At 49.6% G+C, this 25,272-nt stretch overlaps 1 long non-coding RNA gene across 1 annotated transcript; it reads right to left on the bottom strand.

Moving 5' to 3' along the window:
- Window positions 1-1,033: 1,033 nt before the first annotated feature.
- LOC119822184 lies at window positions 1,034-25,069 on the bottom strand. Its single transcript, XR_005286743.1, has 3 exons — window positions 24,962-25,069; window positions 10,938-11,034; window positions 1,034-1,357 (listed from the first exon to the last, which is right to left on the bottom strand). It is a non-coding gene; the product is annotated as an uncharacterized LOC119822184 (long non-coding RNA).
- Window positions 25,070-25,272: the final 203 nt, after the last annotated feature.

Raw genomic sequence — 25,272 nt, 5'->3', positions numbered from 1 at the left:
TATGATACATTAAAATAAATAAATTGTGTTTTGTTTTTGTAGTTCATTGACACCAAGGCCTGGTCCTCACGGCTCTTCTATCACTTGGCCAAATCCCAGATCAGCATACTTCAGGTTGCCCTCAACAAAAGTCTAAACTCCCCACACCGTGAACATTTACATCATTGAAAGAAATTGAAGACCAAATCCTTGAGGAGGGGCTGGGGCGATGGTACAGTGGTAGAGGTCCTGCCTCAAGTGCACAGAGGCCTGGGTTCAGTCCCCAATGATCACACACACACACACACACACACACACCACTGTACAAATAAAAAATATTCTTTGAATGTTACTAAGGTGACTATGGGGATGGTTCACACATATGTAAAAATTCCTAAAGACCATTTAACTCTTTAGGAATCGGGCCTCCAATTAACAAAGCACCAATTCTAGCACCTCCAGCTTGGTTAAAGAAAGCTGGGTTCAAGGGAAAGGAGTAAGTGTGGCAAGGACTCAGACATCAGTCTCACCTGAGCATCCAGTAACCTAGTACAGTTCAACCTGTCTCTTCCTGACGCCGTGGGTCATTGTCCCAAGGCCCAATATTCCAGTACCAGGTTGAGCCTGAAGCCCAAAGCCTCTACATCTAAACCAGGGCCCAGATCAAAAAGAGTCCTCCTGTGACCTTGGTCATCCTCCTGTGACCTTGGTCATCCTCTGCAGACGTTTAAGCTGAAGAAGTGAGTTGCTCAAGGCATCAGCGTCACCTCCACTGGAGAGCGGCATGGTAACTAGCTAGGTTTCTTCAGCTGTGACCCACGACCTAACAAGAAGCAACCTGAGCAAGTGAGGGAGGGTTTATCTTGCTCTGAGGCAGTAGAAGGTGGATCTCTGTGACCTAGGTCCAACCTGGTCTACGAGTTGAATTTAAGAACACCTAGAGCTGTTACACAGAGAAACCCTATCTCAAAAGACCAAAAGGAAAATTTAAAAAAGAAAGTATTTAATTGGGGTTTGCTTACAGTTTCAGAGAATTAGTCCATGATCAATCATGGCAGGAAGCAGACAGGCCTGGTGCTGGAGCATTAGCCAAGAACGTCACCTCCCAATCCACAGGCAGCAGGCAGAGAGACGGTGGAATCGTTTTTGATCTGTTGTCAGTGCCCTACCCGGGATGAAGAGACGACTTCATGTCTCCACAGGAAAGTCACGCGACAACATTGCACACCATTCATGAGTCTTGTTTTCGTAGATTATTGCAATCCCAATAGCAGTAGTGATGAGGTTACAGCTGCCATTCATTCTGGAAGCATGAGTGTACAGACGTGGAGGAAAATCTGAAAAAGAACCATGCAGTACTACCAGAAATTACGGCGTACTGCAGGGCCATCATCACCAACACAGGTTAGAATGGACATTTAAAAAACAAAACAAAACTAAACAAAAAAAAATTCCTCTATTTTGGTGCTGGAGAGATGGCTCAGAGGTTAGGAGCACTGGCTGTTCTTCCAGAGGACCCGGTTTGGTTCCCAGCACCCACATGGCCGCTCCTAAATTGTCCATAACTACAATTCCAGGGGTTCCAATCCCCCTTCTGACGTCCTCGGATATTTCATCCTATGGCACACAAATGTACATGCAGGCAAAACACTATACACATAAAATAAAAATAAATACATTGGTAAAATATATAATTAGATTTTGCCAGGTATGGTGACACACACCTTTAATCCCAGCACGCCGGATATATGGGTAGGTGAGTTCTGGGCCTGCCAGGGCTACACAGTGATACACTGTCTCAATAATAATAATAACGAGTTTTATTAAGTAATATAAAATATAGACATAGCCCTAACCTGCCTATTCACATTTCAGAGCAATGTCAAAACCAGATGTGCTTTAGTAGGTAATGTTGTGACAGCTGATTTGCTTTCTGGGGGAGCGAGGTGAAGAAAGCCAGATTCTTGTCTTACTTCTGAGAACTGAACTCGTGTCCTCTGCAAAAGCAGAACACGCTTTTAACCTCTGAGCCATCTTTACAACCCAAAGAATTGATTTATTTTATTTGGTGGGGGTCGGGGGGGATGACAGAGTTTCTCTATGTACCCTTGGCTGTCCTGGAACTCGCTCTGTAGACCAGGCTGGTCTCGAACTCACAGAGATCAGCATGCCTCTGCCTCCCGAGTGCTGGGATTAAAGGCGTGCGCCACCACCCATTTTTATTTTGAATCATATGTACATGTGTATGGTGTGTGTACCTGAGAACAGGTACCCATGAAAACCAGAGGTGTTGGGTCCCCGGAACTGGGGTCACAGACAGGAGCTATGCAGTGTGAATGCTGGACTCACCTTACTTTATTTCTTATACACCCCCCACAAAAAAAAAATCCAGACTACGGCTAGAGATGGCTCAGTTGACAAAATGCTTGCTACAAAACCACACGGACCTGAATTCGATGCCCAGAGCTCACACTTAAAAGAGCAAGGCATGGCAACATGCAATTATAATCTCAGTGCTGAGCCCACAGAGACAGGCATATCTCTGGGGCTTACTGTCCCAGTCAGCCTAGCCTACTTAGTGAATTCCAGGCCAGTGAGAGACCCTGTCTCAAAAAAACAGGAGGGGAGTATCTGAAGGGGAGGAATTCCCAACTGAAAACACGCACATACACACACACACACACACACAAGCACATATATACACATCTGACACACACCCAAAAATCATCAATCATCAAAAACATCAATCAATAAGTCATTCATACTCTTGAAAAGACATTTAAACTGACTCATAAAAACAGAAACAAACCTCACATCCTGCTCTTACCCGAAAGAGATAGCCCTTTTCTACCTGAGGCTGGCAATGTCTGCATGGTCGGGGTACGGGAAAGGTATTATTGGTGAGCAGAAATTGTTGAAACTTCTTCAAAGAGCAATTTGTCAGTGAGCACTCAGTCTCTGACCTAGCACTTCCCCTTCTGGGAGTTCACCCAGCCAAAATAGTCCCTCGATGCCAAAGAGGTGGTAGAAAACATATAGCTTATTGAAGCATCACCCGTAGGAATACAAATGACAAGTAAAGATGTTACCCTCCACTGGGCGGTGGAGGCGCACGCCTTTAATCCCAGCACTCGGGAGACAGAGGCAGGTGGAGGATCTCTGTGAGATCTACAGACTGGTCTACAGAGCAAGTTCCAGTTACTCCATAGTTACTGAGAAACCCTGTCTCAAAAACCAATATGTATGTGTGTATGTATGTATGTTTTTATGTGCATGGGTGGTTTGCCGACATGAACGTTTGTGCGCCATATGCCTGGTGCTGTGGAGGGCAGAGGATGCTTACATGCCCCAAAACTGCCTTTCTTTTTCTTTTTAATGAGGTACATTTCCATGTAATATAGCAAAAATTCTATTCTTCCTCCGTTATTCATTTCCCTTCCCCTCTGATGTTAGTAGGTACTTGGCTACCTAGAATAAGGGATACGTTTCTCAGCCTCCCTTGCACCGTCTTCTCCCTTTCCCAGCCTCCCTTGTCCACCTTCTGGCTAATGAGAGAAGAAAAGAAGAACACGGAATTGTCTTTAAGGAGAGGAGCTCGCTGGGCGGTGGTGGCGCACGCCTTTAATCCCAGCACTAGGGAGGCAAAGACAAGTGAATCTCTGTGAGTTCGAGGCCAGCCTGGTCTACAGAGCAAGTTCCAAGACAGGCTCCAAAGCTATAGAGAAACCCTGTCTCGAAAAAAAAAACAAACAAGAAAAAAAGAAAAGGAGCTCCCCCCCTTAAATCATCTTTCTGCTAGATAAATGCAGATGCAATGGCAGGAGCCCCAGTACCGTGCTGAATCAATAGAAGCCCAGTACCATGCTGGATCAATAGGAGCCCAGTACCATGCTGGATCAATAGGTCAAATTCCCTGTTGAAGACAGCATGACAAAGACAGAAGGAATCTGGGTTTCTGATAACTGTAGAATCCTCTGGACCTCACTGGACAGAAACAGGAAAGTTTATCCTACTGATGTTATTTTACATTTTCTGCCACTTGCACCCCAGTTTCCTCTCATCGATCCCCACCCCCACCCGTGGAGCAATTTCTTGATTAATCATTGATGTGTGAGGGCTACATAGTGAGTTTCAAGACAGCAAGCAATACATGGAAAGACCATGATTTTTCTTTTACAAAAGAAAGAAAAGAAAAAGGAATTAAACTAAAACAATGTGTGTGTACATCCAGATACAGGGGCTTACTATGTTGCCCAGGCTGCCCTGGAACTCAGATCCCCTGATCCTTTCCCCTCAGCCTCCTGGGAGCTGGAACTGCAGACATGCACCATCATATTGAGTTTTTGTTTATTAAAGTTGATTTTTATTTTAAGTGTGTGCCTGCAGGTTTCTATGAGCCCACATGGACGCAGGGCTCTTGGAGACTAGAAGAGGGTGTCAGATTCCCTGGAACTGGAGTTACAGGTGACTGTGAGTCCCCATTTGGGCGCTGGAGCCAAACGCTGGTCCTCCAGAAGAGCAGTCCGTGCTCTTAGCTGCTGAGCCATCTCCCCAGCCCTGAGTTTTAAATGTTTTGTTTTCTGGGTTTTTTTTTTTTTCTTTGACAAGGTTTCTCTGTGTAGTCTTGACCGTCCTGGAACTCACTTTGTAGACCAGGCTGACTTCAAACTCACAGAGATCTGCCTGCCTCTGCCTCCCAGGTGCTGGGATTGAAGACGTGCACCACCACTGCTTGGCTTAACTTTTCACTTTGATCATTGGGTGAGCCTGTGGACACCCAATTCTTATTCTGTGTGCTTTTAGCAGCATGAGGTAGCAACACCCACTAGAAATAGGCCATGTCTTTATTTCTATTTTGATGCCACGTCTGCCTTTAATGGGCAGGACCCTCAAGGTCAACACACTGCATGCGCATGAGCACGCATGTGTCAGTACATGTTGAGATATTGAGTACTATTAGGCACTTGTCTGCAATTTTGAAAAAGGATGATCTTGTTAATGATGTCCCCACAGGACTGACAGAGCAGCTCGATAAGAAGTATAATTAGTTCTAGCTGAGTGGTGGAGGCGCACGCCTTTAATCCCAGCACTTGGGAGGGAGAGGCAGGTGGGTCTCTGTGAGTTCCAGGCCAGCCTGGTCTATAGGGCTAGCTCCAGAAAAGGCTCCAAAGCTACACAGAGAAGCCCTGTCTCGAAAAAAACCACAAAAGAAAAAAGAAAAAAAAAAGTATAATTCCAGGCCAATCTGGGCTACGTAACAAGACCTTGACTTGACGCAACAAACAAAAGCAAAACAAATCTGAATTCTAGGAACTCAGCTGGTGAGCGGGGAGGAATAGAGAATGGCCTCAGGGAGGGGTGGGCAACGCGCCTCTCAGTGAAAGATTGCTACACACCCATTTAGTTCATTCTGTGTTGCTGCATTAAACACTCAAGGCTAGCACCTTGTGCTTCAGCCAGTGTGCCTGGAGGTGTGGGCTAGAGAGCAGCCTCAGGTGTCGTTCCCTGTCACACACCAGCCACTGTGTTTTTCGAGGCCGGGGTCTCTTCCTGAGACCTAGCTCTCTATGTTGGGGGGTCTGGTTGGCCCACCTCCACAGCACTGCACTCATGCCTACCACCATGCCCAGTGCTGGGAATCAAACTCAGGTCCTCACGCTTGGCATCAAGTGCTGAACATACCATCATCTCCCCATGCTGGGAATCAAACTCAGGTCCTCACGCTTGGCATCAAGCGCTGAACATACCATCATCTCCCCAGCCCTGACTGGAGTCCTTTGTACAGAAAAAAAAAAAAAAAAGAAAAAGAAAGACTAGAAAATTTTGAAGGTCAGAGAACAGGGCACCATCGGCCTGGTGAGCTACCCTGCCCCGGTCTACACCATCTGTGGTGGAGGGACAGCAAGCCTGCTGGTTACGTGCACAAGGACACAGGCGTGACAGCGATGGCCGCGCTTTATAGCAGCCCGATCCTAAGGGAGCTGACGTCCTCTGTCAGAACTTCACCCTTCCCTCTGAGGCACGGCTAATTACCTCCCCTCTTAAAGATCCCAGGGCCTCAACCCTGACACACCAGGAACCCAGCATCCAGTGCATGAGCCTTCAGGGTGCACACTTGACCCACAGTATTTCTGGAAGAACTAGCAATACCTCACCAGAGTTAAAAAATAAAAGAGCGACGGTACCTGAGAGAGGCTGGCCCAGACGTGACAGCACCGGAACACTCCGGCTCTGTTAGTGGGAACATACGGGCACTCACACACACACATGCATACATACAATACCACTATACACAACAAACACACCCACACACATTCCACACAACATGTGCAAATACACACTATACACAAAACACACACAGACATTCTATACAACATGTGCATACATCCATATACACACATACACACATGCACACACAGGTACACACACACTTGCACACACATACATACACACACCATGCATATGTAAGTACACTCAGCAATTTGTTCTCTCCCCACCAAAAAAAAAAAAAAAAAAAGTGTCCAAAAGAAAAGAAGTTTGTGTAAGAGGGTTCTGGGGGACTCCTTACTAACAGATACAGTGACTACAGTGACAGACCATCAGGATGTCCATCAGTGGGGAGTTGTGAAAATGACTTATGGTTTGGCCATTCAGTGGAAATCAATGCAGTGGCAGCAACAGCAACAAAAATGCAAAGCAAACTCCTGCTGGCTGTGATGGTGCATGCCTGCGATCCCAGCGATCAGGGGGCTGAAGCAGGCACACAGTGGCGAGTTCGAGGACACCCTGAGCTGTCTTAAAAAGAAAAAGAAAAGAAATGGAAAAAGAGAAAGAGGGGCTGGAGATGGCTCATTAAGTCAACCCCAGGGCTGAGAATGGAGACATGAGGATCCATGGGGCTTGCTGGTCAACCAATCTAGCTGACATGTTTAGTTAGACACCTGATCACAAAAAATAAGGTGGGTTACTAGGACATGGCCGAGCAATTACGAGTAGGTGTTGCTCTTGCAGAGGACCTGAGTTCAGCTCCCAGCACCCACATGGCAGCTGTCAGTCGTCTGTAAACCCACTTCCAGAACTTGAAGCCCTCATCTGGCCTCCACAGGCACAGAAGTGGTGCACAGACATGCAGGCAAAACACTCATACACATAAAATAAAAATAAATAGTTAAAATGTAAGATGGAGAAGTAATTGAAAGAGGCATATGAGTCTCAATGGCTTCCACACATGCCTGCATAGACAAATGTAGCCACACACACATACATACACCACACACACATATATACACCACACGTACCACATATACACATACAACACAGATCCACACACATATATACACACATACCATACACCACAGATCCACACACATATACCACACACACACCACACATAGACATACACATATATATACCACACATACACACCACAAACATGTACATACACACACAGACATACACACCACACACAGACATACACACATAGACATACACATATATATACCACACATACACACCACAAACATGTACATACACACATATACATACACACCACACACAGACATACATAAACCACACACATACACACATGTACGCACACTCTCATAGAGAAAGAGATATTCAAGAATACACTGGGTGGTCCATTTATCTAAAATTTTAGAAATATAAACTGGGTGGTGATGGTTAACATCTTTAATCCCAGAACTTGGGAGATTGCTGAGACAGGCAGATTTCTGTAAATGTAAGGCCTGTTTGGTCTACAACAGCTAGTTTCAGGACAGCTAGGGTTATTACACAGAGAAACCCTGTCTTGAAAAATCAAAAAATAAAAAACAAAAAACAAAAAAAAGAAAGAAAAATAGAAATGCAAATCTGCAGGCTGTGAGATGGCTCAGCTTACACCAACCACGTGTAAGCCTGGTGACAGGAGTCCCTTCTCCAGAACCCACTTACAGGTGGGAGGAGAAACCTCACTCCACACAGCTGTCTTCTGACCTCCACATGCAAGCCGTGGCACCTGTGGAGCTGTGGCACATGAGGAGCCGTGGTGCATGTGGAGCCGTGGTGCATGCAGAGCCATGATGCATGCGGAGCCATGGTGCATGTGGAGCTGTGGCACGTGTGGACTTGGCACATGTGGTGGCACACACACACACACACACAATACAGCAGTAATAAATAATTATTTTAAAGACAGAGCAAATCCATAGTGACAGAAAGGAGATTAGGGCGGCTTGGACCAAGCACCAACTGGTTGGAAAAAAAAAAAAAAAAGAAAAAAGTTTTGGAATGAGATCCCTGATTTAACGGGTGGTAGAGGTTAAACAGACAAACACATTTGTCAAAACTCATCAAACTGGTGCTGGAGAGATGACTCAGGAATTAGAGAATTTACGACCCCTGCAAAGACCCCAAGTTCAGTTCCAGCACCTGCAGGGTTTCTCACAAGCATCTGTCATTCCGGGTCTAGGGCATGTGTCTTCGTCAGAGTTTCTATTGTTGTGAAGGGATACCATAACCACAGCAAATCTTAAAAGGAAAACATTTCACTGAGGTAGCTTGCTTACTGTTAGAGAGGTTTAGTCCATTGTCATCATGGTGGGACATAGTGGTGTGCAGGCAGACATGGAGCTGGCTACATCTTGATCAGACGACAACAGGATGTAGACTGAGTGTCACACTGCGTGAAGATTGAGCAAAGGAGATCTCAAAACCCACCTACAGTGACACGCTCCTCCAACAAGGCCACACCTCCTCCAACAAGGCCACACCTCCTCCAACAAGGCCACACCTCCTCCAACAAAGCCACACCTCCTCCAACAAGGCCACACCTCCTCCAACAAGGCCACACCTCCTCCAACAAGGCTACACCTCCTCCAACAAGGCCACACCTCCTCCAACAAGGCCACACCTCCTCCAACAAGACCACACCTCCTAATTGTGCCAATCCCTTTGGGACCATTTTCTTTTAAACCACCACAAGATCCAAAACCTTCTTCTAAACTCCACTGGCATGAGACACCTGGTACACATACATGTAGGCAATACATTCATGCCCATAAAGCAAAGAAATCTAAAAAACATAACAACAACAAACAAAACCATTCATCAAACTGGCCTTGGGCTGTAGCTCAGTGAGACCTTGCTTAGAGGGTGTGAGGCCCTGAGATTGAGTTCCACCATTGAGAATACCAAAAATCATCTCATCAAACTGTTTAAGTCAGGTATGCAAACACACGCTATTAATCCCAGCACTCAGGAGGCAGAGGCAGGTGGCTCTCGTGAGTTTGAGGCCAGCCTGCTCTCCATAAAGAGTTCCAGGACAGTTAGAGCTACATAGAGAGACTCTGTCTCAAAACAAAACAAAACAAAACAAAAAACATACACATAAATGATGAATGATATTACACATAATCATGGCTCTGTGAACTTAACCTAAACCACATAATGTGTGCTTAATTCTTAGCCTGGTTCATTGTCTTCCTGCTGCCCTCTTTATTGTCATTTTATGTGGCTTGGTGTTTGGTCTACATGTGTGTCTGTGTACCGTGTGTATACAGTACCTGCAGAGGCCAGAAGAGAGCATTATGTCACTTGGAACTGGATCTACAGATGGCTGTGAGCAGCAGTGTGGGGGCTGGGAACAGAACTCAAGTCCTCTGCAAGAGCAGCCGGTGCTCTCCTCCAATGAGCCTTCTCTCCAGGCCCCCTCTGTATTTGCTTATAAATTAGCATTTTTTACCTGTTCTTTTGGTTTTTCGCTTTAGCCTCTTCCCCAGATGGCATGAGGCCCATCACCATCACCACAGATGTCCAGCTTCTGCACTACAGACACCATCTTGGCCCCCTTCTCTCCATTTCTTAGGGATCTGAGCATGGCCTTTGTTTTTTAAATTAAGATTTATTTTATTTTTAACTATGTGCATGTGTGTGTGTGCATTTGAGTGTAGTGTCGGTCAGAAGAGGTCAGAAGATCCCCTGGACCGGGAATTACAGGTGGTTCTGAACCACTGTACAGGGGTTTTAGAACCAAACTCTGGTCCTCCACAAGAGCAGTCCACTGAACCATCTCTCCAGATGCTAGGCATGACTTTTGTGGATGGAGAAAAGCCCTGGAAATGGGAGAGAACCTTTAAGAGTTGGAGCCTCGGTGGAGGAAGTGGGCCACCGAGAGCAGAATGGCTGTTTGTTTGTCTTGTTTTGTTTTCCAAGACAAGGTTTCTCTGTGCAGCCCTGGCTGTCCTGGAACTCACTCTGTAGACCAGGCTGGCCTCGAACACACAGAGCTCCACCTGCCTCTGCCTCCTGAGTGCTGAGTGCTGAGATTAAAGGCGTGTGCTATCACTACCCAGTACTGTTCAGCTTCCTGCCACTCCCTAACTAGTGAGGGGCACACCCTTTCTATAAACTGTAAGCCATGAGGCCTCTCAGAGGGAGTGACCATGTTTGCAGGCTGTGGTGTGGAGGGTCCCTATGCTCTCCAGACCTGGTGGGCTCCCACTCTAGACCCCTGCCCTCCCAGCCCCCAGTCTCCTAGCCCCAGCCCCCAGCCTCCCCGACTCCCTGGCCTCTCACATCCTCTGGCCCACTGCCGTCCTGTACTTCCTTTCCTACTGACAAATGCCTGTGGGTCCAGACATTTGCCGGCTTCCCTGCCCTCCTTGCTTCCCTTCAATCACCCACATCTTTCAAGAGTCACCCAAGTCCTCACGCCAGCAGCCTCAGAGACAGCCCTGGAGGACGTGACCGTCCCTGGCCCCGGCCTGGGATAGGAGGTGCCACATCAGTCACGCCTCTGTGGGTTGTCTCCTGAGGGTGAGCCGCAGACACAAGTCAGGAGTAGCTGCCCCTTATCATGGGAAGGGCGCCCTTAGGAGGTCATAAGGGACTTCCTCTCTCACTCTTTTTCCTGCTGCCTTTTGATTTGTTTTGCCATACGGAAGAGCCCTGGCTGGACTCACATTTATAGTGTTTCTGCTGCTTTGCCTCCCAAGCGCTGAGGTGACAGGTCCAGACTCCACCCCAAGTCCCAGGTGTAAGGACATCGCTCTTGACCAACTAGAAAAAAAAACCACAGGCTCAGGATTAGTGTGAATTCCATTTGAAAGCCAGGAAGAGCCAGGTGCGGTGACCCTTGCCTGTCCTCCCAGCTCTTGGCAGGTGGACAGAAGAAATGGATCAGTCAGGTGCCAGGTTCAAGGCCACCTGGGCCACACAAGACTCTGTCTCAAAAAGTAAATAAGTAAAATAAAAGAAGATGCAAGTCATTGGGTCTTACTCTCAAACTTTTTGTTTCTTTGTTTGTTTGTTTTGAGACAGGGTTTCCTGAGCTCACTCTGTAGATCAGGCTGGACACAAACTCAGAGATTTGTCTGCCTGAGTGCTGGGATTAAAGGTGTGTGCATCGCTACACGTGGCTCAAGCTTTCCTTTCTTTCTTTCTTTCTTTCTTTCTTTCTTTTTCCTTTTTTGTTTGTTTTTGTTGTTGTTGTTTTTGCACCACTGCCCGGCTACTTTTCTTTTAAATATGCTATGTTCAAGTACTTTTGTCAGACAGAAATCTTACATAAATAAAAATGAACCCTACTTTCTCATTCCATTCAATTTGAATAAATTTATTCCTTTATCATCCACCAAATGGCGATGATTGCTTAAAACTCCTGCAGCCGACAGATGCGGGGAGGGGCTGATGGAACAGACCTTCCTCCTGGACCCCTGACTCGGATGCGATGGGAGAGGGCCATCGGGTGAGTGTGAGCTTTACTTTTTATCTGTTTTCGTGGCCTTGGGAATGCTAGCCAAGCTAACCTCTGATCTACGACACCAGCCCTTGGCTTCTTTTCTTCCACGTGTATGTGTACGTGGTGTGTATATGGTGTGGATGTGTATGTAGGCAGGCCATGTGTGTGTTCAGGGGCCTGTGAAGGCCAGAGGTTGAAGATAGGTGTCTTGACTCCCTCAGCCGCTCGCCACCTTGCATGTTGAGGCAAAGCCTCCTGAGGAGCCAGAGCTGCCAGTCAGCCAGTCGGTGAGTATGCTCCGGGCATCCCTGTGTCTGACTCCCAGCCCTAGGATTGCAAGTGGGCTCCAAACACCAAGTTTACAGGGTGCTCAGTCCCACCCTCCTCCTGCTTCAGAAGCAAGGCTTTGCCCAACCCCAGCCCCACCCACTCCTGTTTTGTTTTTGTTTCTGTCTTAAGGCCTGGTCTCACTGTGTAGTACAGTTTGGCCTGGACACTCAACTGGGATCATGAACAAGTGTGATAACACGCCTGACACGGGATTTGTGTTCTTCAGCCCCCACCATAGACACGGACTCTTTTTTTTTTTTTTTTCCGAGACAGGGTTTCTCTGTAGCTTTGGAGCCTGTCTTGTAGACCAGACTCACAGAGATCCACCTGCCTCTGCCTTCCAAGTGCTGGGATTAAAGGCGTGCGCCACCACCGCCCGGCTGACACGGACTCTTTTGAGACGCCACTAGGTCTCACTGACGCTTAGCTCTGCCCACATCACGTCCTGCCAGCCCCACATGCCAGGCCAACTCTGGGCATGGTGTCTGCAGCTGACCAAGGCTGAGGCAAATCCAAACCCCCTCCCTGTCCAGCCCTTCAGATCTGGTAGCTGTGTCAGGCATGACCTCTCTACCTGGATGCCCTGGAGGAGCCTAGGAGAAGCTTCTACATGAGGCGGGTGGCCTGTGTGGGCTCTCTGCTTGTTTCACAACCAGAGCTGTGTCCTCTCTAAGTTTCCCCTCAAGCCAGAAGCTCCTGTAGCAAGAGTCCAGGCCTGGTATAATCCCAGCACACAGAAAGTGGGGGCAGGAGGAGGAGTTTCAGGGACTCAGGGCCGTCAAGATGGCTCAGCAGAAAAAGGAGGTTGCTGCCAGCATGGTGACCTAAGCTCGGTCTCCAAGACCTGCAAGGTGGAAGGAGAGAACGGCCTGCCATAAGCTGTCCTCTGGCCTGCACGTCCACACAGTGGTATGTGGTGGCACACACGCACTACCCACACAAATGAATGCAACAAAAAAAAATTTTTTTTTGAGACAGGGTTTCTCTGTAGCTTTGGGGCCTGTCCTGGAATTAGCTCCTGTTCAAGGAACATAATTTAGGTGCTAGGCCATCCCACCTTATTTGTGACAAACCAGTGAGCCACAGGCTTGGAGAGAGCAGGTGACTATCCCTAAGAATGGCACTGTGCCAAGCATAAATGTGTGTCGAAACAAAGGTTGAACAACAAGTTGTCCCTCACTCATCTTTTCCGATATAAGGGAGTCAAAAAAGCAAAGACAAAAATGCCCTAGCCAGCCCCACGCCCAGCCCCACCCAGTTCCACAATCCTTTTTATCTCCACAAGCACCACGGTACCTGCCTGCCCACACCCACACCAAACTAAATTCATTCAGTTTTTTAAAAAGGTCAGGGCTTAAGGCCTAGACTCACCTGTAGTGGGAGAAATTGTCTTCAACAAACACATGAGCTATGCACCTGTCACCCCAGCACTCAGGAGGTGGAGGCAGGGGTCAGGAGTCAAGGTCATCCTTAGCTACGTAGTCAGTTTGAGGCCAGCCTGAGCTACGTGAAACCCTATCTCAAAACAACAACACAACAAAGGTTCACACAGGCTCGGGTAGTGGGGGTGGTACAGTTAGGGACTGCGAGGGAAGGGCCTGGAGAGATGGCACCCTCTTCTGACCTCAGGTGCCGGGCATACACAGAACACACACATACATTCAGACAAAACATAAACTAAATCATCTAAAAAGAAATGTGGGCATGAGATAAGAGAAAGCAGAGTCACCGTACCGGGCCTTGGAGACTTCAGTGTACAGAATGGATAGGGTCCAGCTGTTCGCCTGCCCTTCCCCTCTCCGTAGCCCCATTCCTACCAGTTCTCAAGCAGGGTGCCCCAGGGTGGGGCCCCATCTCGATGCTTCCTCTAATTCACACCAGACACCAGCAGGGAAAACAGCAGAAAAGATGCCAGATCTATATGAACCCAGAGGCAACAAGGGGCAAGCAGACCTCTGTGCTGGAAGGTTCTCCGGAGTCCCCTTGGTTCAACAAGTGTGAACTGGGGTGGACAAGGAAGTATGTGTGCATGAAACTGCATGTACCCGTGTGTCTGTCTGGGTGCCCATGTGCATGTATGTGTGCATTTGATGTGGGGGTACTGCGTGTTCATGCTTGTACTGGGTTGTACATGTCTGTGTCTGCTGCTTGTGTCTTCGTGTCTGTGTGCCTGGGGGCTGTCTGTACCATGAGCATGAGGATGAGGGTGATGCCCCACCGACTGACGGGTACACAGGGGACCCATGGGGTTAGTGCACTGATGGACCGGCAAGTAGAGTGGGCTTAGGTGAACTTGTGGGAGCAGAAGCCACATTTGGTTGTTGCTGTTGCTTTTTGAGACAGGGTCTCATGATGTAGCCCTGGCTTTCCTAATACTCAATGCATAGACCAAGAAGCTTCAAGCTCACACAGGTCTGCCTGCTTCCACCTCCTGAGTGCTAGAATAAAAGGCATGCACTACCAGGCCTGGCCTAGAAGGCATGTATTTTGTGGTTTTGATGCTTTTGTGGAATGTGTGTGCGTGCCCAGAGATGGGCATCAAGTGACTTCTTCAGTTACTCCCCACCTTTATTTTGCAGGGCCTCTCACTAAACCTGAGGCACACTTATTCCAATAGCTGGCTGGGCAATGACCCCACCCCCCCAGGGTTCTCCGTTCCCCCTTGGTTGGTATTACACCACCACCACTGGGTTCTAGGGATCCGAACTTGGGTCCTCATGCTTTCGACGACAGGCACCTCACCCAGCCAGCCATCTCTCTAGCACTTGTTTTTGGTTTGGGAAGGACAGGGTTTTAAGTACCTCAGGCTAGCCTCAATCTCACTGTGTAGCCAAGGCTGACCTGGGAAGCCTGACCTCTACTTCCCATAGGCTGGAACCACAGGTGTGCATCGCCACAGCCAGCTCAAGTGTTTGCCGAGGGATTCTGCCTGCCTGGAGTGTGTGGCTAGGGGTTCCACCACTCTACTGTCTTCCTGGACCCACCCCAAAGCAGCTAGCTTTGCCCCAAGAGCTCTAGTCTGATGCTCAGACCCGGTTGCCCCGCCCGCCCGCTGGGGAGGGTGTCAAATCCCAGCCCTCCAGGCGACAGAGATGACTCCAGCAAACGAGCTAAGGCAGGGAAGAGGAAACCTGACAGGACCCGTCAAAGTCATCCGAAGACTGCTTCCTCTGTGTTCACAGGGGACCAAGGCCTGGAGAGAGGAAGTGCTTGGGAGCCCTAGGACAGGAAGTGAGGGTTTCTGACTCCAGGTCAGCGCTCTTCCTTTAGGCCTGTAGCGCTCTTGCACACTCGTACAGAACAAAATGGGCGGAGCCGTGCGGAGCCTGCTGGGTGTTCAAGGGAGTCTCCCTACCCGGCCTCCCTTAGCCAGCAGCTCGCTGTTTGTTCCTAACCCACCTCTCCCTCCTGGGGACGCCAACTCTGATGTCACAACCAGTGGGCTGCATCCCAGTCAGCCTCTGGTCCCCAGCAACTGGTGGGAGTTACCGCCCAGTGGCAGCTTAAATGGGTGTTTTAGAGAGGGGTCGGGGGTACACACAGCCATCTTCTACTTCTCTTGGAAGCTCAGCTCTTTCTTCTCCAGGCCAAAGGATGGGGGAGGCCCAGCGTCTGAATGGCCTTGAAAGGGGGACAGAGAAGAAATGAGCTAACTACAAAGCCCTCACCTCTCCCTGTCCCCGGGTGGATGGATGGCCTTGAGAGTTCCATTTTGCAAAGTCTTGGCCTTGCTGAAAAAACCACTATGCTTGGTGAGGGGCTAGAGGAGTGGGAGGGGCTTGCATCGACCAGGGACAACTGCAGCAAAGGAGCCATGCTGGCCCTCTTCCTCACCCCCTCTTCATTCACAGCAGCTCCTTCTGGTCTCCCGCACTGACCTCCACTTCCTGTGCCCAAGTTCAAGCAACTCCTCAGAGGAGGCCTTTCTACTTTAAGAATGTTCTTGTCCACAGGCTGGGGGTTACGCTTGCCTAGTATGTATGAATTCCCGGGTTCAATTCCCAGAGCCTTATAAATTGGGCATGGTGGTGCATGCCTATAATCCTAGCACTGAGGTAGGTGGAGGCAGGAAAGTCAGAAGTTCAAGGTCAGCCTCAAAATTTTGGCCCAGTGGTGACGGCTCACACCTTTAATCCCAGTACTTGGGAGGCAGAGGCAGGTGGATCTCTGTGAGTTCGAGGCTAGCCTGGTCTATAAGAGCTAGTTCCAGGACAGCCAGGGCTGCTTACACAGAGAAACCCTGTCTCAAAAAACAACAACGACAAAATGAAAACAAACAAACAAAAGTTAATTTTGGCTGGGCATGGTGGTGCACACCTAGCATCCCTGGGGAGGCAAAGGCAGGTGAGTTCAGGGATAGCCATGGCTACACAGAGAGAAAACAGCTCTAAAAATCTACTCTGTCACCACCACTAATCTTATTGTTCACCCCTTCCAATAATAGCAGCTAATTTTTTTAAGAATTTATTTTTAGCCGGGTGGTGGTGGTGCACGCCTTTAATCCCAGCACTCGGGAGGCAGAGGCAGGCAGATCTCTGTGAGTTGGAGACCAGCCTGGTCTACAAGAGCTAGTTCCAGGAAAAGGCTCTAAAGCTGCAGAGAAACTCTGTCTCAAAAAAACAAAAAAAAAAAAAGAATTTATTTAAAAAAAAAAAAACCAGCTGAGCAGTGGCGGCAATGACTCTAATTCCAGTGCTCGGGAGGCAGAGGCAGACAGAGCTCTGAGTTCGAGGCCAGCATGGTTACAGAGCGAGTTCCAACACAGTCAGGGATACACAGAGAAACCCTATCTTGAAAAAAGAAGTTAAAAAAAGAAAAGGAAAAATAATAATAATTATTATTTTTTATTTGCGTGCATGTGTGTGCATATCTATCATGTATGTGAGAACCCACAAAGGACAGCATGAGCTTCAGGGAGCTGGACTCAGAGGCATGTACAGGGAACTAACTCAGGTCTTGTGGAAAAATCATACAAATTCTACACTTCTGAGCCATCACTTCAGCCCTTTATTTTGTATCTGTGGTATGTGCACACGTGTGTGTACCTGTTTGAGTGTGTGGATTGTCACATGCCTTGCTCTAACAACACTACACATTATTTTTTGGGACAGGTTCTCTCTCTGAACCTGACACTGCGGGTCAGGACAGGCTGGCTGGCAGTGATCTCCTGGGATCAGTCCCTAATTTGGGGTCATGGATCCCGGCTTTACCTGAGTGCTGGGAATTTGAATTCAAGTCCTCATGCTTTCAAAGTGGGTGTGCAAAGTGGGCGTGCAAAGTGGGTGTGCAAAGCCACAAAGTATCTCCATAGCCTCAGTTCTACTGTATTTATTTATTTACATGTGTGTCTGTCTGTGTCTGCATGTGTGTTTCTGTGCCTTTGTATCTGTCTGCATTTGTGTATGCGTGTGTCGGTCTGTGTCGCGTGTATATGTGTGCGTGTGTGTGTCTGGGCGTGTCTGTGTCATGCGTGTGTGTGTCTGGGTGTATGTATCTGTCTGTCTGTCTGTGTCTGCCACTGTGTCTGTGAGTCTGTCTGGGTCATGTGTGTTTGCGTGTGTCTGTGTCACATGTGCGTGTATGTGTGTGTCTGTGCATCAGTGTTTAGATCGAAGAGAACCTTCTGGAATCAGTTCCCTCATCCCACCATGTAGGTCACAGAGGCTGAACTTAGACTATCAAGCTAGGCAGCAAGAACCTTTACACACTGAACCACCTCACTAGCAAGATGTAATTTCAAGAAAATTCTGTAAAAGGCTGGGTGTGGTGGTACACACCTTTGATCTCAGCACTCAAGAGTCAGAGGCAGGCAAATCCCTGTAATTCCAAGGCTAGTCTGGTCTACACAGCCGGTTCCAGACCAGCCAGGGCTAGTGAGACCCTATAGCAAAAAATTGAAACAAACAAACAAACAAGAACCCCAGAAACAAAACAAACAAACAAATAAAACCCATAAATTTAACCTCTGTGGAAACTTCCAGAAGTCTATGACAACAACCAACTGGTTCCTTGGGGTTTCAGCTCCCAAAGCTGAGCACCCTGAACCTAGACACAGTGTCCTCTTTGCTCCCCAAATGTATGAGACCCAGGGACCAGGAATGAGCAGGAGCTTCCCCATCAGTGCACCCCCAAGCCTGCCTGCCACTCCTGTCCCTGAGAACTAGCTGCAGAGCAGAATGCCCTGGTTTCCTCTTCCTGGGAGGGGGTTTCCCAGCCGGCCTTCTCAGGCGCAAGTCTTGGGCTGGGGGTTGAGGGTGGCGCCCAGTGAAAGTCAAGCAGAAAAGAGCCTTTCTCCAATCCCTACTAAAAATAACCCCGGGCCTGTGCTGAGGCCCCCCAACTTAGCGCTGTTTTGCTTGAAACCTCCAAGCAGCTCAGCAGTTGGGGCGCGGGCAGGGGTGGAGGGCCTGCTGAGGTTCTGTGACCCTGGTGGGGGGGGGGGGGGGGGGGCAGTTGCAGCTGGTCCTCTCAGGGTGCCTGGGAGGGGCCGGCATGTGTGTGTGCCAGTGTGCTGTGGTGACAGGGCCTCCCAGCAGCCTGGGCAGGAAACAGAAGTCAGGGGACCAGTTGGGGAGGGGTCTCTGTCCTACTAACTGCAGCTAGCGGGGGGCCAGAGTTACTCCACGGGGTCCCCACCTCTTCTCAGAAGCACTCAGTCCCTGTAACCCAAGCCAGGCTCTGGGTGTAGGGGGGCTGTCCTGCCCCTCAAAGGCTACTGGCACACACCCAACAGGGGGTGTCGCCTCACAATCCAGGTCCCTGTCTGGCTTCTTCTCTGCCCAAAGAGATGGGCAGGTCCTCGAGGGCGGGTGTGGTGGAGTGGGCAAGGAATTTCCCTGGAAACGGGAAGTACAAGATGTGTCAGTGTGGGATCCCAACAGAGCAGACAGAGGGGGAGGGAAGGGAGGAATGGGGAGGAGAGGGGGGAAAGGAGAGGAGAGGGGATGGGAGGAGGAGAGGACAGGGATGGGGGTAGGGAAGTGGAGAGGAGGAGGATAAGGAAGGAATGGAGATAGAAGAAGAGAGGAGCAGAGGGGAGGAAAGAGAGGAGAGGGGAGAGGAAAGGGAAGGGGAGAGGAGGGTAGGAGGAGAAGGGATGGAAGGATGAGGGGAGAGGCAGGAATGGGGTGGGGGAGAGAGGAGGGGACAGGGTGGGGGGAGAGAGGAGGGGACAGGGTGGGGGGAGAGAAGAGGGGAGAGAGAAAGATGAGCAAGAACAAGGAAGGGAACCTAGATGGGAAGAGAAGGCTTTTCTCTCAGGTCCTCTCTGTCTTCAGGTCCTCTCTGTCTTGGCTTCCTGTCTTCTTGGGACAGGACTGGTCTGCATTTGACCTCCATGTAACAAAGGAACACAGCTCCAGGTACTCCAGCACTCCCGTGAGAATAATTTCTCCTAAGTCCCCCACCTCGGCAAGCCCTAGATGGACCCTTACTCTCCTGTCAGAGCAGGAACAGACTTAGGATGGCCACACGTCTGTACCCTACATGCAGAACATGCAGGAGATGGCTCTTGGGAACATGAGAAACAGTGTATTCAGGGAACTATTCAGGGGACAACGAGAAACGGTTTCAGAGGGGACTTCCCTGGCTAATTCAGGACAGATGAGCACTGCTCCTCATACTTGGTAGAAAACACACACACACACAAACAAAAAAGACTTTATATTCACAAGTTATGATTGATGGATTTTGAGACAAGGTCTCACTATAGCCCTGGCTGTCCTGAAACTCATTGTGTAAACCAGGCTAATCTAGCACTCAGAGAGATCCTCCTGCTTCTGCCTCCTAAGTGCTGGGATTAAGGCACAGGCCACTACGCCCCACCTCCAGATGTGATTCTTGGCCAGAGATCCTCAATCACTCTGAGCCTCAGTTTCCATCTCTACAAAATGGATCTAATCTTTCACAATATTCTGGAGAACTGTACGCTGGACTTGCTTTTTTGTTTGATTGTTTTGTATTTTTGGTTTTTTTGTTTGTTTGTTTTGTTTTTTGTTTTTCGAGATAGGGTTTCTCTGTGGCTTTGCAGCCTATCCTGGAACTAGCTCTTGTAGACCAGGCTTGCCTCGAACTCACAGAGATCCGCCTGCCTCTGCCTCCCCAGTGCTGGGATTAAAGGCGTGCGCCACTACCACTCATTTGATTTGCCATTTCTGTATGCTAGAAAACACCAAGTTCTTCAACCTTGGGACCTTCAAAAGTGCTGTTTCCTTTGAGGGGAGACCTGGGCCTCCAGATGTCCACAGGGCTGCTGGGCTCCCAGCCCTCCCTGCTAGACCTGCACCCGCTCAGCTGTCTCCATGTTCACATCTCCTGAGCACTTATGGCCCCACATTATCTGCTAATTTGCTTCATTTGCCTGCTTGTTTATGGCCCTAACCACCCAGGATGTAAGTTTCTTGAGAGCTGACCCAGCCCTGGCTGCATTTGGAGTTTGCTAAGCATCTGAGTGGCCTCTGAGCACTTCTGAATGAATGAACAGCTAGGCTTGCAAATGATGTATTTAAGTGACTGATTCTCCCACAGGCCTCCCTGAGCCAAAGGGCAGTAAATGTTCCTTAATAGAGGCCTGGAGAACACTCTGGGCCTGGCCCTCACCCAGCCCTGAAGCTCCCCGGGTACAGGGAGCCGGGAGGCTGTCTGAGCTTCCGGCTGCTCCGGGATAAAGGTCAGCCCTTTGCTGGAACACAAGGTACTGCACCATCTGGGCCTGCCTGCCTCTGGCCTCATCCCCCTGGCCTCCTCAACCTGCACTCTGTGTCCAGCCAGACCAAACAGTGCCTGGTGCCTGCCACACAGCACAGGACTGTCTCATGCCCTCTGTCCCTTGTACCTGGAACAATTTGCATGCTACTGTGCCTAGCCAGCTCTCTGCAGACTTAAGATTTACTTCCTCCAGAAGGAACTTGCCAGAACCTTCTGCTCTGGCCACACCCGGGTCCCTGAGTTCCCAAGGCTTTAGGATGATATGATTTTATGCATTTTTCCCCCAAATTATTCAGAGGTCTTGAGAACAACCACCAGCAGCCATGTCTCTAGGGCAGTGGTTCTCAACCGTGGTTCACGACCCCTGGGGTCTAACAACCCTTTCACAAGGGTCACATAACAGATATTCTGCATATCAGATATTTTCATTATGATTCACAACAATAGCAAAATTACAGTTATAAAGTAGCAACAAAAAGAATTGTATGGTTGTAGTCACCACAACGTGAGGAACTGTGTCAAAGGTTTGCAGCATTGGGAAGGTTGACAACCACTGTTCTAGGGTAAGGCACTATGCCAGCTGCACATAGGAGGTACTTAGTAAAGACCTAGCTTTTACAGTCTGATCCCAGAGCCTATGTTAGGTGCCAGATAAGTGCCCTGAGTTGATGAGCCTGACTCTGGCAGAAGTTTGGGGAAGGGTCATCGGGCCGGCGAGATGGCTCAGCAGGTAAAGGGCTTGCCTCCAAGCCTGACTGACCTGAGTTCAATCCTAGGGCCCACGTGGTGGAGGGAGAGAGCTGACTCCCTAAGCGGTCCTCTGTTAATGTGCACTGTGACTCTCTCTCTCTCTCTCTCTCTCTCTCTCTCTCTCTCTCTCTCTCCTCTCTCTCACACACTCTCACACATACAAATAAAATGTATTATCTTAAAAAATACGACTGACAGATAAGAACTGTATAAACAGAACTCTGAGTGAGCGAGAATGGAAAAAGAGGAAGAAGAGTAAACTTAGGGGAAGAAAACGCTGCCTAGAACACAGTGTCCCCCAGAGAGCCACCGAGGACAGGAAGCCAGGAACCAGCACAGAGGCACCACACAGGGGCTATTTGGTGTCTCTACGCCATCCGCTGGGGTGGAAGAGTAGCGTGGGCAGGCCATGTGGAGCTGTGATTCTCTCCTCTCCTGGGGTGACAGGGCTCTATGAAAGGCCATACACACCACCGGATATAGGACATCCTGGAAGTTTCTTCATCTCTCAGCTCAGAGGAGCCCTGTGACAGGAAGCCAGGCACCTTGACCTTGAGCGAGCACTTTAGCTACCCTGGTCTGTTTCCCAAGCTGCAGGGCTAACAGCCCTCTCCGAGGGGGCTCATGCTGAGTTAGGAGAGCCACATGGAACAGCCAGAGCCAATGCCTAGATTCTTCCCTGAAGCCCTGCTGTGGACAGTGAGACTATGCTGTGGACCACGCTACTATGCTGTGGACCACGCTGCTATGAGCTGAGCAAAGTAGCCTAAGCCTGTGACCCAGCACTCAGACAACAGAGACAGGAGGATCAAGAGTTCATGATTCTCCTCAGTTTTACAGAGAATTTAAGGCTAGCCGGAGCTACAGCCCTGTCTTTTCAGGCCATTTACATTGGAGAGTGAGGTAGGTAACAACAGATAGTTCAAATGTCCCAAGCTAGGAGCCATGACAGGCAAGACTGACACTCCAAATCTTCTGCTGATGGTGTCATGGGGACTTTGCAAATGGGTAGATTTCATCCTGTCCTATGGGCCAGTGTCGCCAATGCTGTGCTTGGAGGGTTGTGACAGGAGGGTCATGAATACAAGGCCAGCCTGGTATATATAGCATGATCACGTCTATAAACAAATAGTATGTCCAGTTCCAGTTTGCATCTTTGATAGGGACTGAGTCCTGGCATTGAGAGACTGGGGTGGATCTCTGCCCTCCCCAGGCCCCCACCTCTGCCTGTGCCCTGTGACTGCTAGGACAAATGCTTGAACAGTCCAGATTCAGGGTGTCAACCTCACTTGTCCAGCCGGGTTCAGGGTTATTGCTGAGGTAAAAGAAACAAATACGGGAATCAAAAGAGAGGGATGGAGTCGACCTCAAACACAGAGAAGCTGGAGAGGAGAAAGGGGAGAGTAAAGGAGAGAAGGGGAGGGGAAGGGAGAGGAGAGGAGGGGAAGGGAGAGGAGGGGAGGGGAGGGAGACAGAAAGAGAATGAACATGAACGGGGGGGGGGGGGGGGGGGCTTCCTGAACCCTTCTGGAATTTGCCTTCACCCTCCAGGATGAACTCACTGGGCTCCCCACTGCTCCATGGGCCCTGGGGACTGGAGATTGACTCTGTGAGCCTGGTGGGGGGGGAGGGGGGGAGGGGGAGGTGGGTAGATGAGAGCCGCTGGTGCTGGACAGCAGGATGCCACTGCTGGAGGAGTATAAATAAGAAGCAGCCAGTGTAGGACTGGACAGGGGCCATTTGACACACACGGTACATTCCGGCCCCAGTGTAACAAACTGTACCAGCCTTCCTGAGAGCTGGGAGCACTGAAGAGGGGTGGGAAGACAGCAGAGAAGCCTCCCCCCCCCTCCCACAGCCCTGGCACCACACAGAAAGCCCCTGTCCCCTGGCAGCCACAGGAAGCTTACCATCCCCGCTCACACTCTGTACCAAGTTCCTCTCCCAGCTCCAGACAGGGGTGGGGGAGTCAGAGGAGGGGTGGGAAAAGAGTGAGGCTTGGGGTGGGAGCCATGAGCCTGTGTGAGGAGTCGGGGCAGGCTGCCACCACAGCCCAGGCAGCACCAGGGGAGAGGCATGCATCCTTCAGACAGGGACCCACCCCGTCAGTCACAGCAAGTGAGGGCTGCGCGGGAGGTAACTGAGGAAGTGCCTTACCCAAGGTCACACAGCCGGTTGTTCTCGGGGTGGGACAGAGTTATCCAGAACCGGGCAGTGCTGGGCACTCTTGGGTGTAGGATTGTAGGAGTGGCAAGGCAGGGAACAGGCAGTGCCCAAGGACTAAGGGTGGGGAGCCCACAGTCAAAGCTGCCCCCACCATGCTTTGCTTGGCCATGAGTGGGTGAGGCTTGGGTACAATCCCCTTTCCAACCTTCCCCAAACTCCCCCTTACATAGCAGAGATAACACTTGTGAAATATCTTGCGTGAAGGCTGTCTGGTGGGGATATCAACTAAAATGAGTCACCTCCACCCCTCCCCTATTCTCCTGCACACACACACACACACACACACACACACACACACAAAACCCCAGGCATAGCACCTTCTGGGGCCTTTTTGTTTTTCATATCACCCTCTTTTTCCTTGGAGGTTTCTATAGCTGTTACATACTTCAAACGTTTACCACCTGTTGGTTTAGGTTAACCATACACACACTGGGTACAAAATGTGTATGTGTGTGTGGTTAAATGGTAACCTAAACCTCTTCACCTGGCTTACAAAATGCCCAAGGTTCTTTGTGAGTTCAAGACCAGACTGGTCTACAAGAGCTAGTTCCAGGACAGGCTCCAAAGCTACAGAGAAACCCTGTCTCGAAAAACCAAAAAAAAAAAAAAAAAAAATGGCCAAGGGTATTTTGTGGGCCACCTCCTGCAGTATGGGACTTGGAGGGGGAGGGATGAGCTGGGATTGGATGAATGAAGGGTGTGAAGGAGGCCTTAAGAAAAAGTTGACTTTGCTTCAGCCTCAAGGCTTTCTAATCCGGTTAGAACTGGGTGAATGAACAGATAACTAGAACAGGAGACAGGCCCTGGGCTGCTGAGCTTCTGGAAGGTGCAAATGAACTTGGGTAAAGGACAGGGAAGGAGTGCGGTTTAGCTGGTTCCTCCCTCTCAGGATGGGGAGACAGAATGCAGGCACCATGACAGACATGGGGAGGTATGGAAAGAAGGGAGAAGCCAGAATGTCTAAGGGGCTGGAGAGAGGGCTCAGGGTTAGGAACAGCTGCAGCTCTTGGAGAGGACCTGAGTTTGGGTCACAGTGACTGACCGCTACCTATAACCCACTTTCTGGGGATCTGACGCCCTCTTCTGGATTTGGCAGCTCCAAACAGCAGTGTGGGTGCTCTCTCTCTCTCTCTCTCTCTCTCTCTCTCTCTCTCTCTCTCGCTCACACACACACACACACACACACACACAAATAAAAATGAAATAAACATTAAAAAAGAAAGCATGTCTCACTTTTCATGACATCCTTAGCTCAGGCTCAGCACACAGTCCCTGGCTTGGGAGAGGAGCCAGCACTTGGTGTTGTCTTTGCAGGACGGTTGAGAGAAATGGTGACTCTCAGTAACACATGAGTGTTTGGGGCTGAACAATAGGCAGTGCCTTTGGGGTCCTCTTGCGCCACCCTGCCCTGGCTCCACCACTCCCACTCGGCTCTCCCTCCTCTCAGCATCCTGCCAGGGGCTTCCCAAGCTTTCCAAAAAGGCCGGGCTTGGTTGAGGACTCCGGGAATCCCTGGAGTCTCCGTGCTCCTGAATTCTGTGACG

The sequence above is a fragment of the Arvicola amphibius genome, chromosome 9 (genome assembly GCF_903992535.2).
Source record: "Arvicola amphibius chromosome 9, mArvAmp1.2, whole genome shotgun sequence".
Classification (NCBI taxonomy): domain Eukaryota; kingdom Metazoa; phylum Chordata; class Mammalia; order Rodentia; family Cricetidae; genus Arvicola; species Arvicola amphibius.
This window is presented reverse-complemented; position numbering and strand designations above follow the sequence as displayed.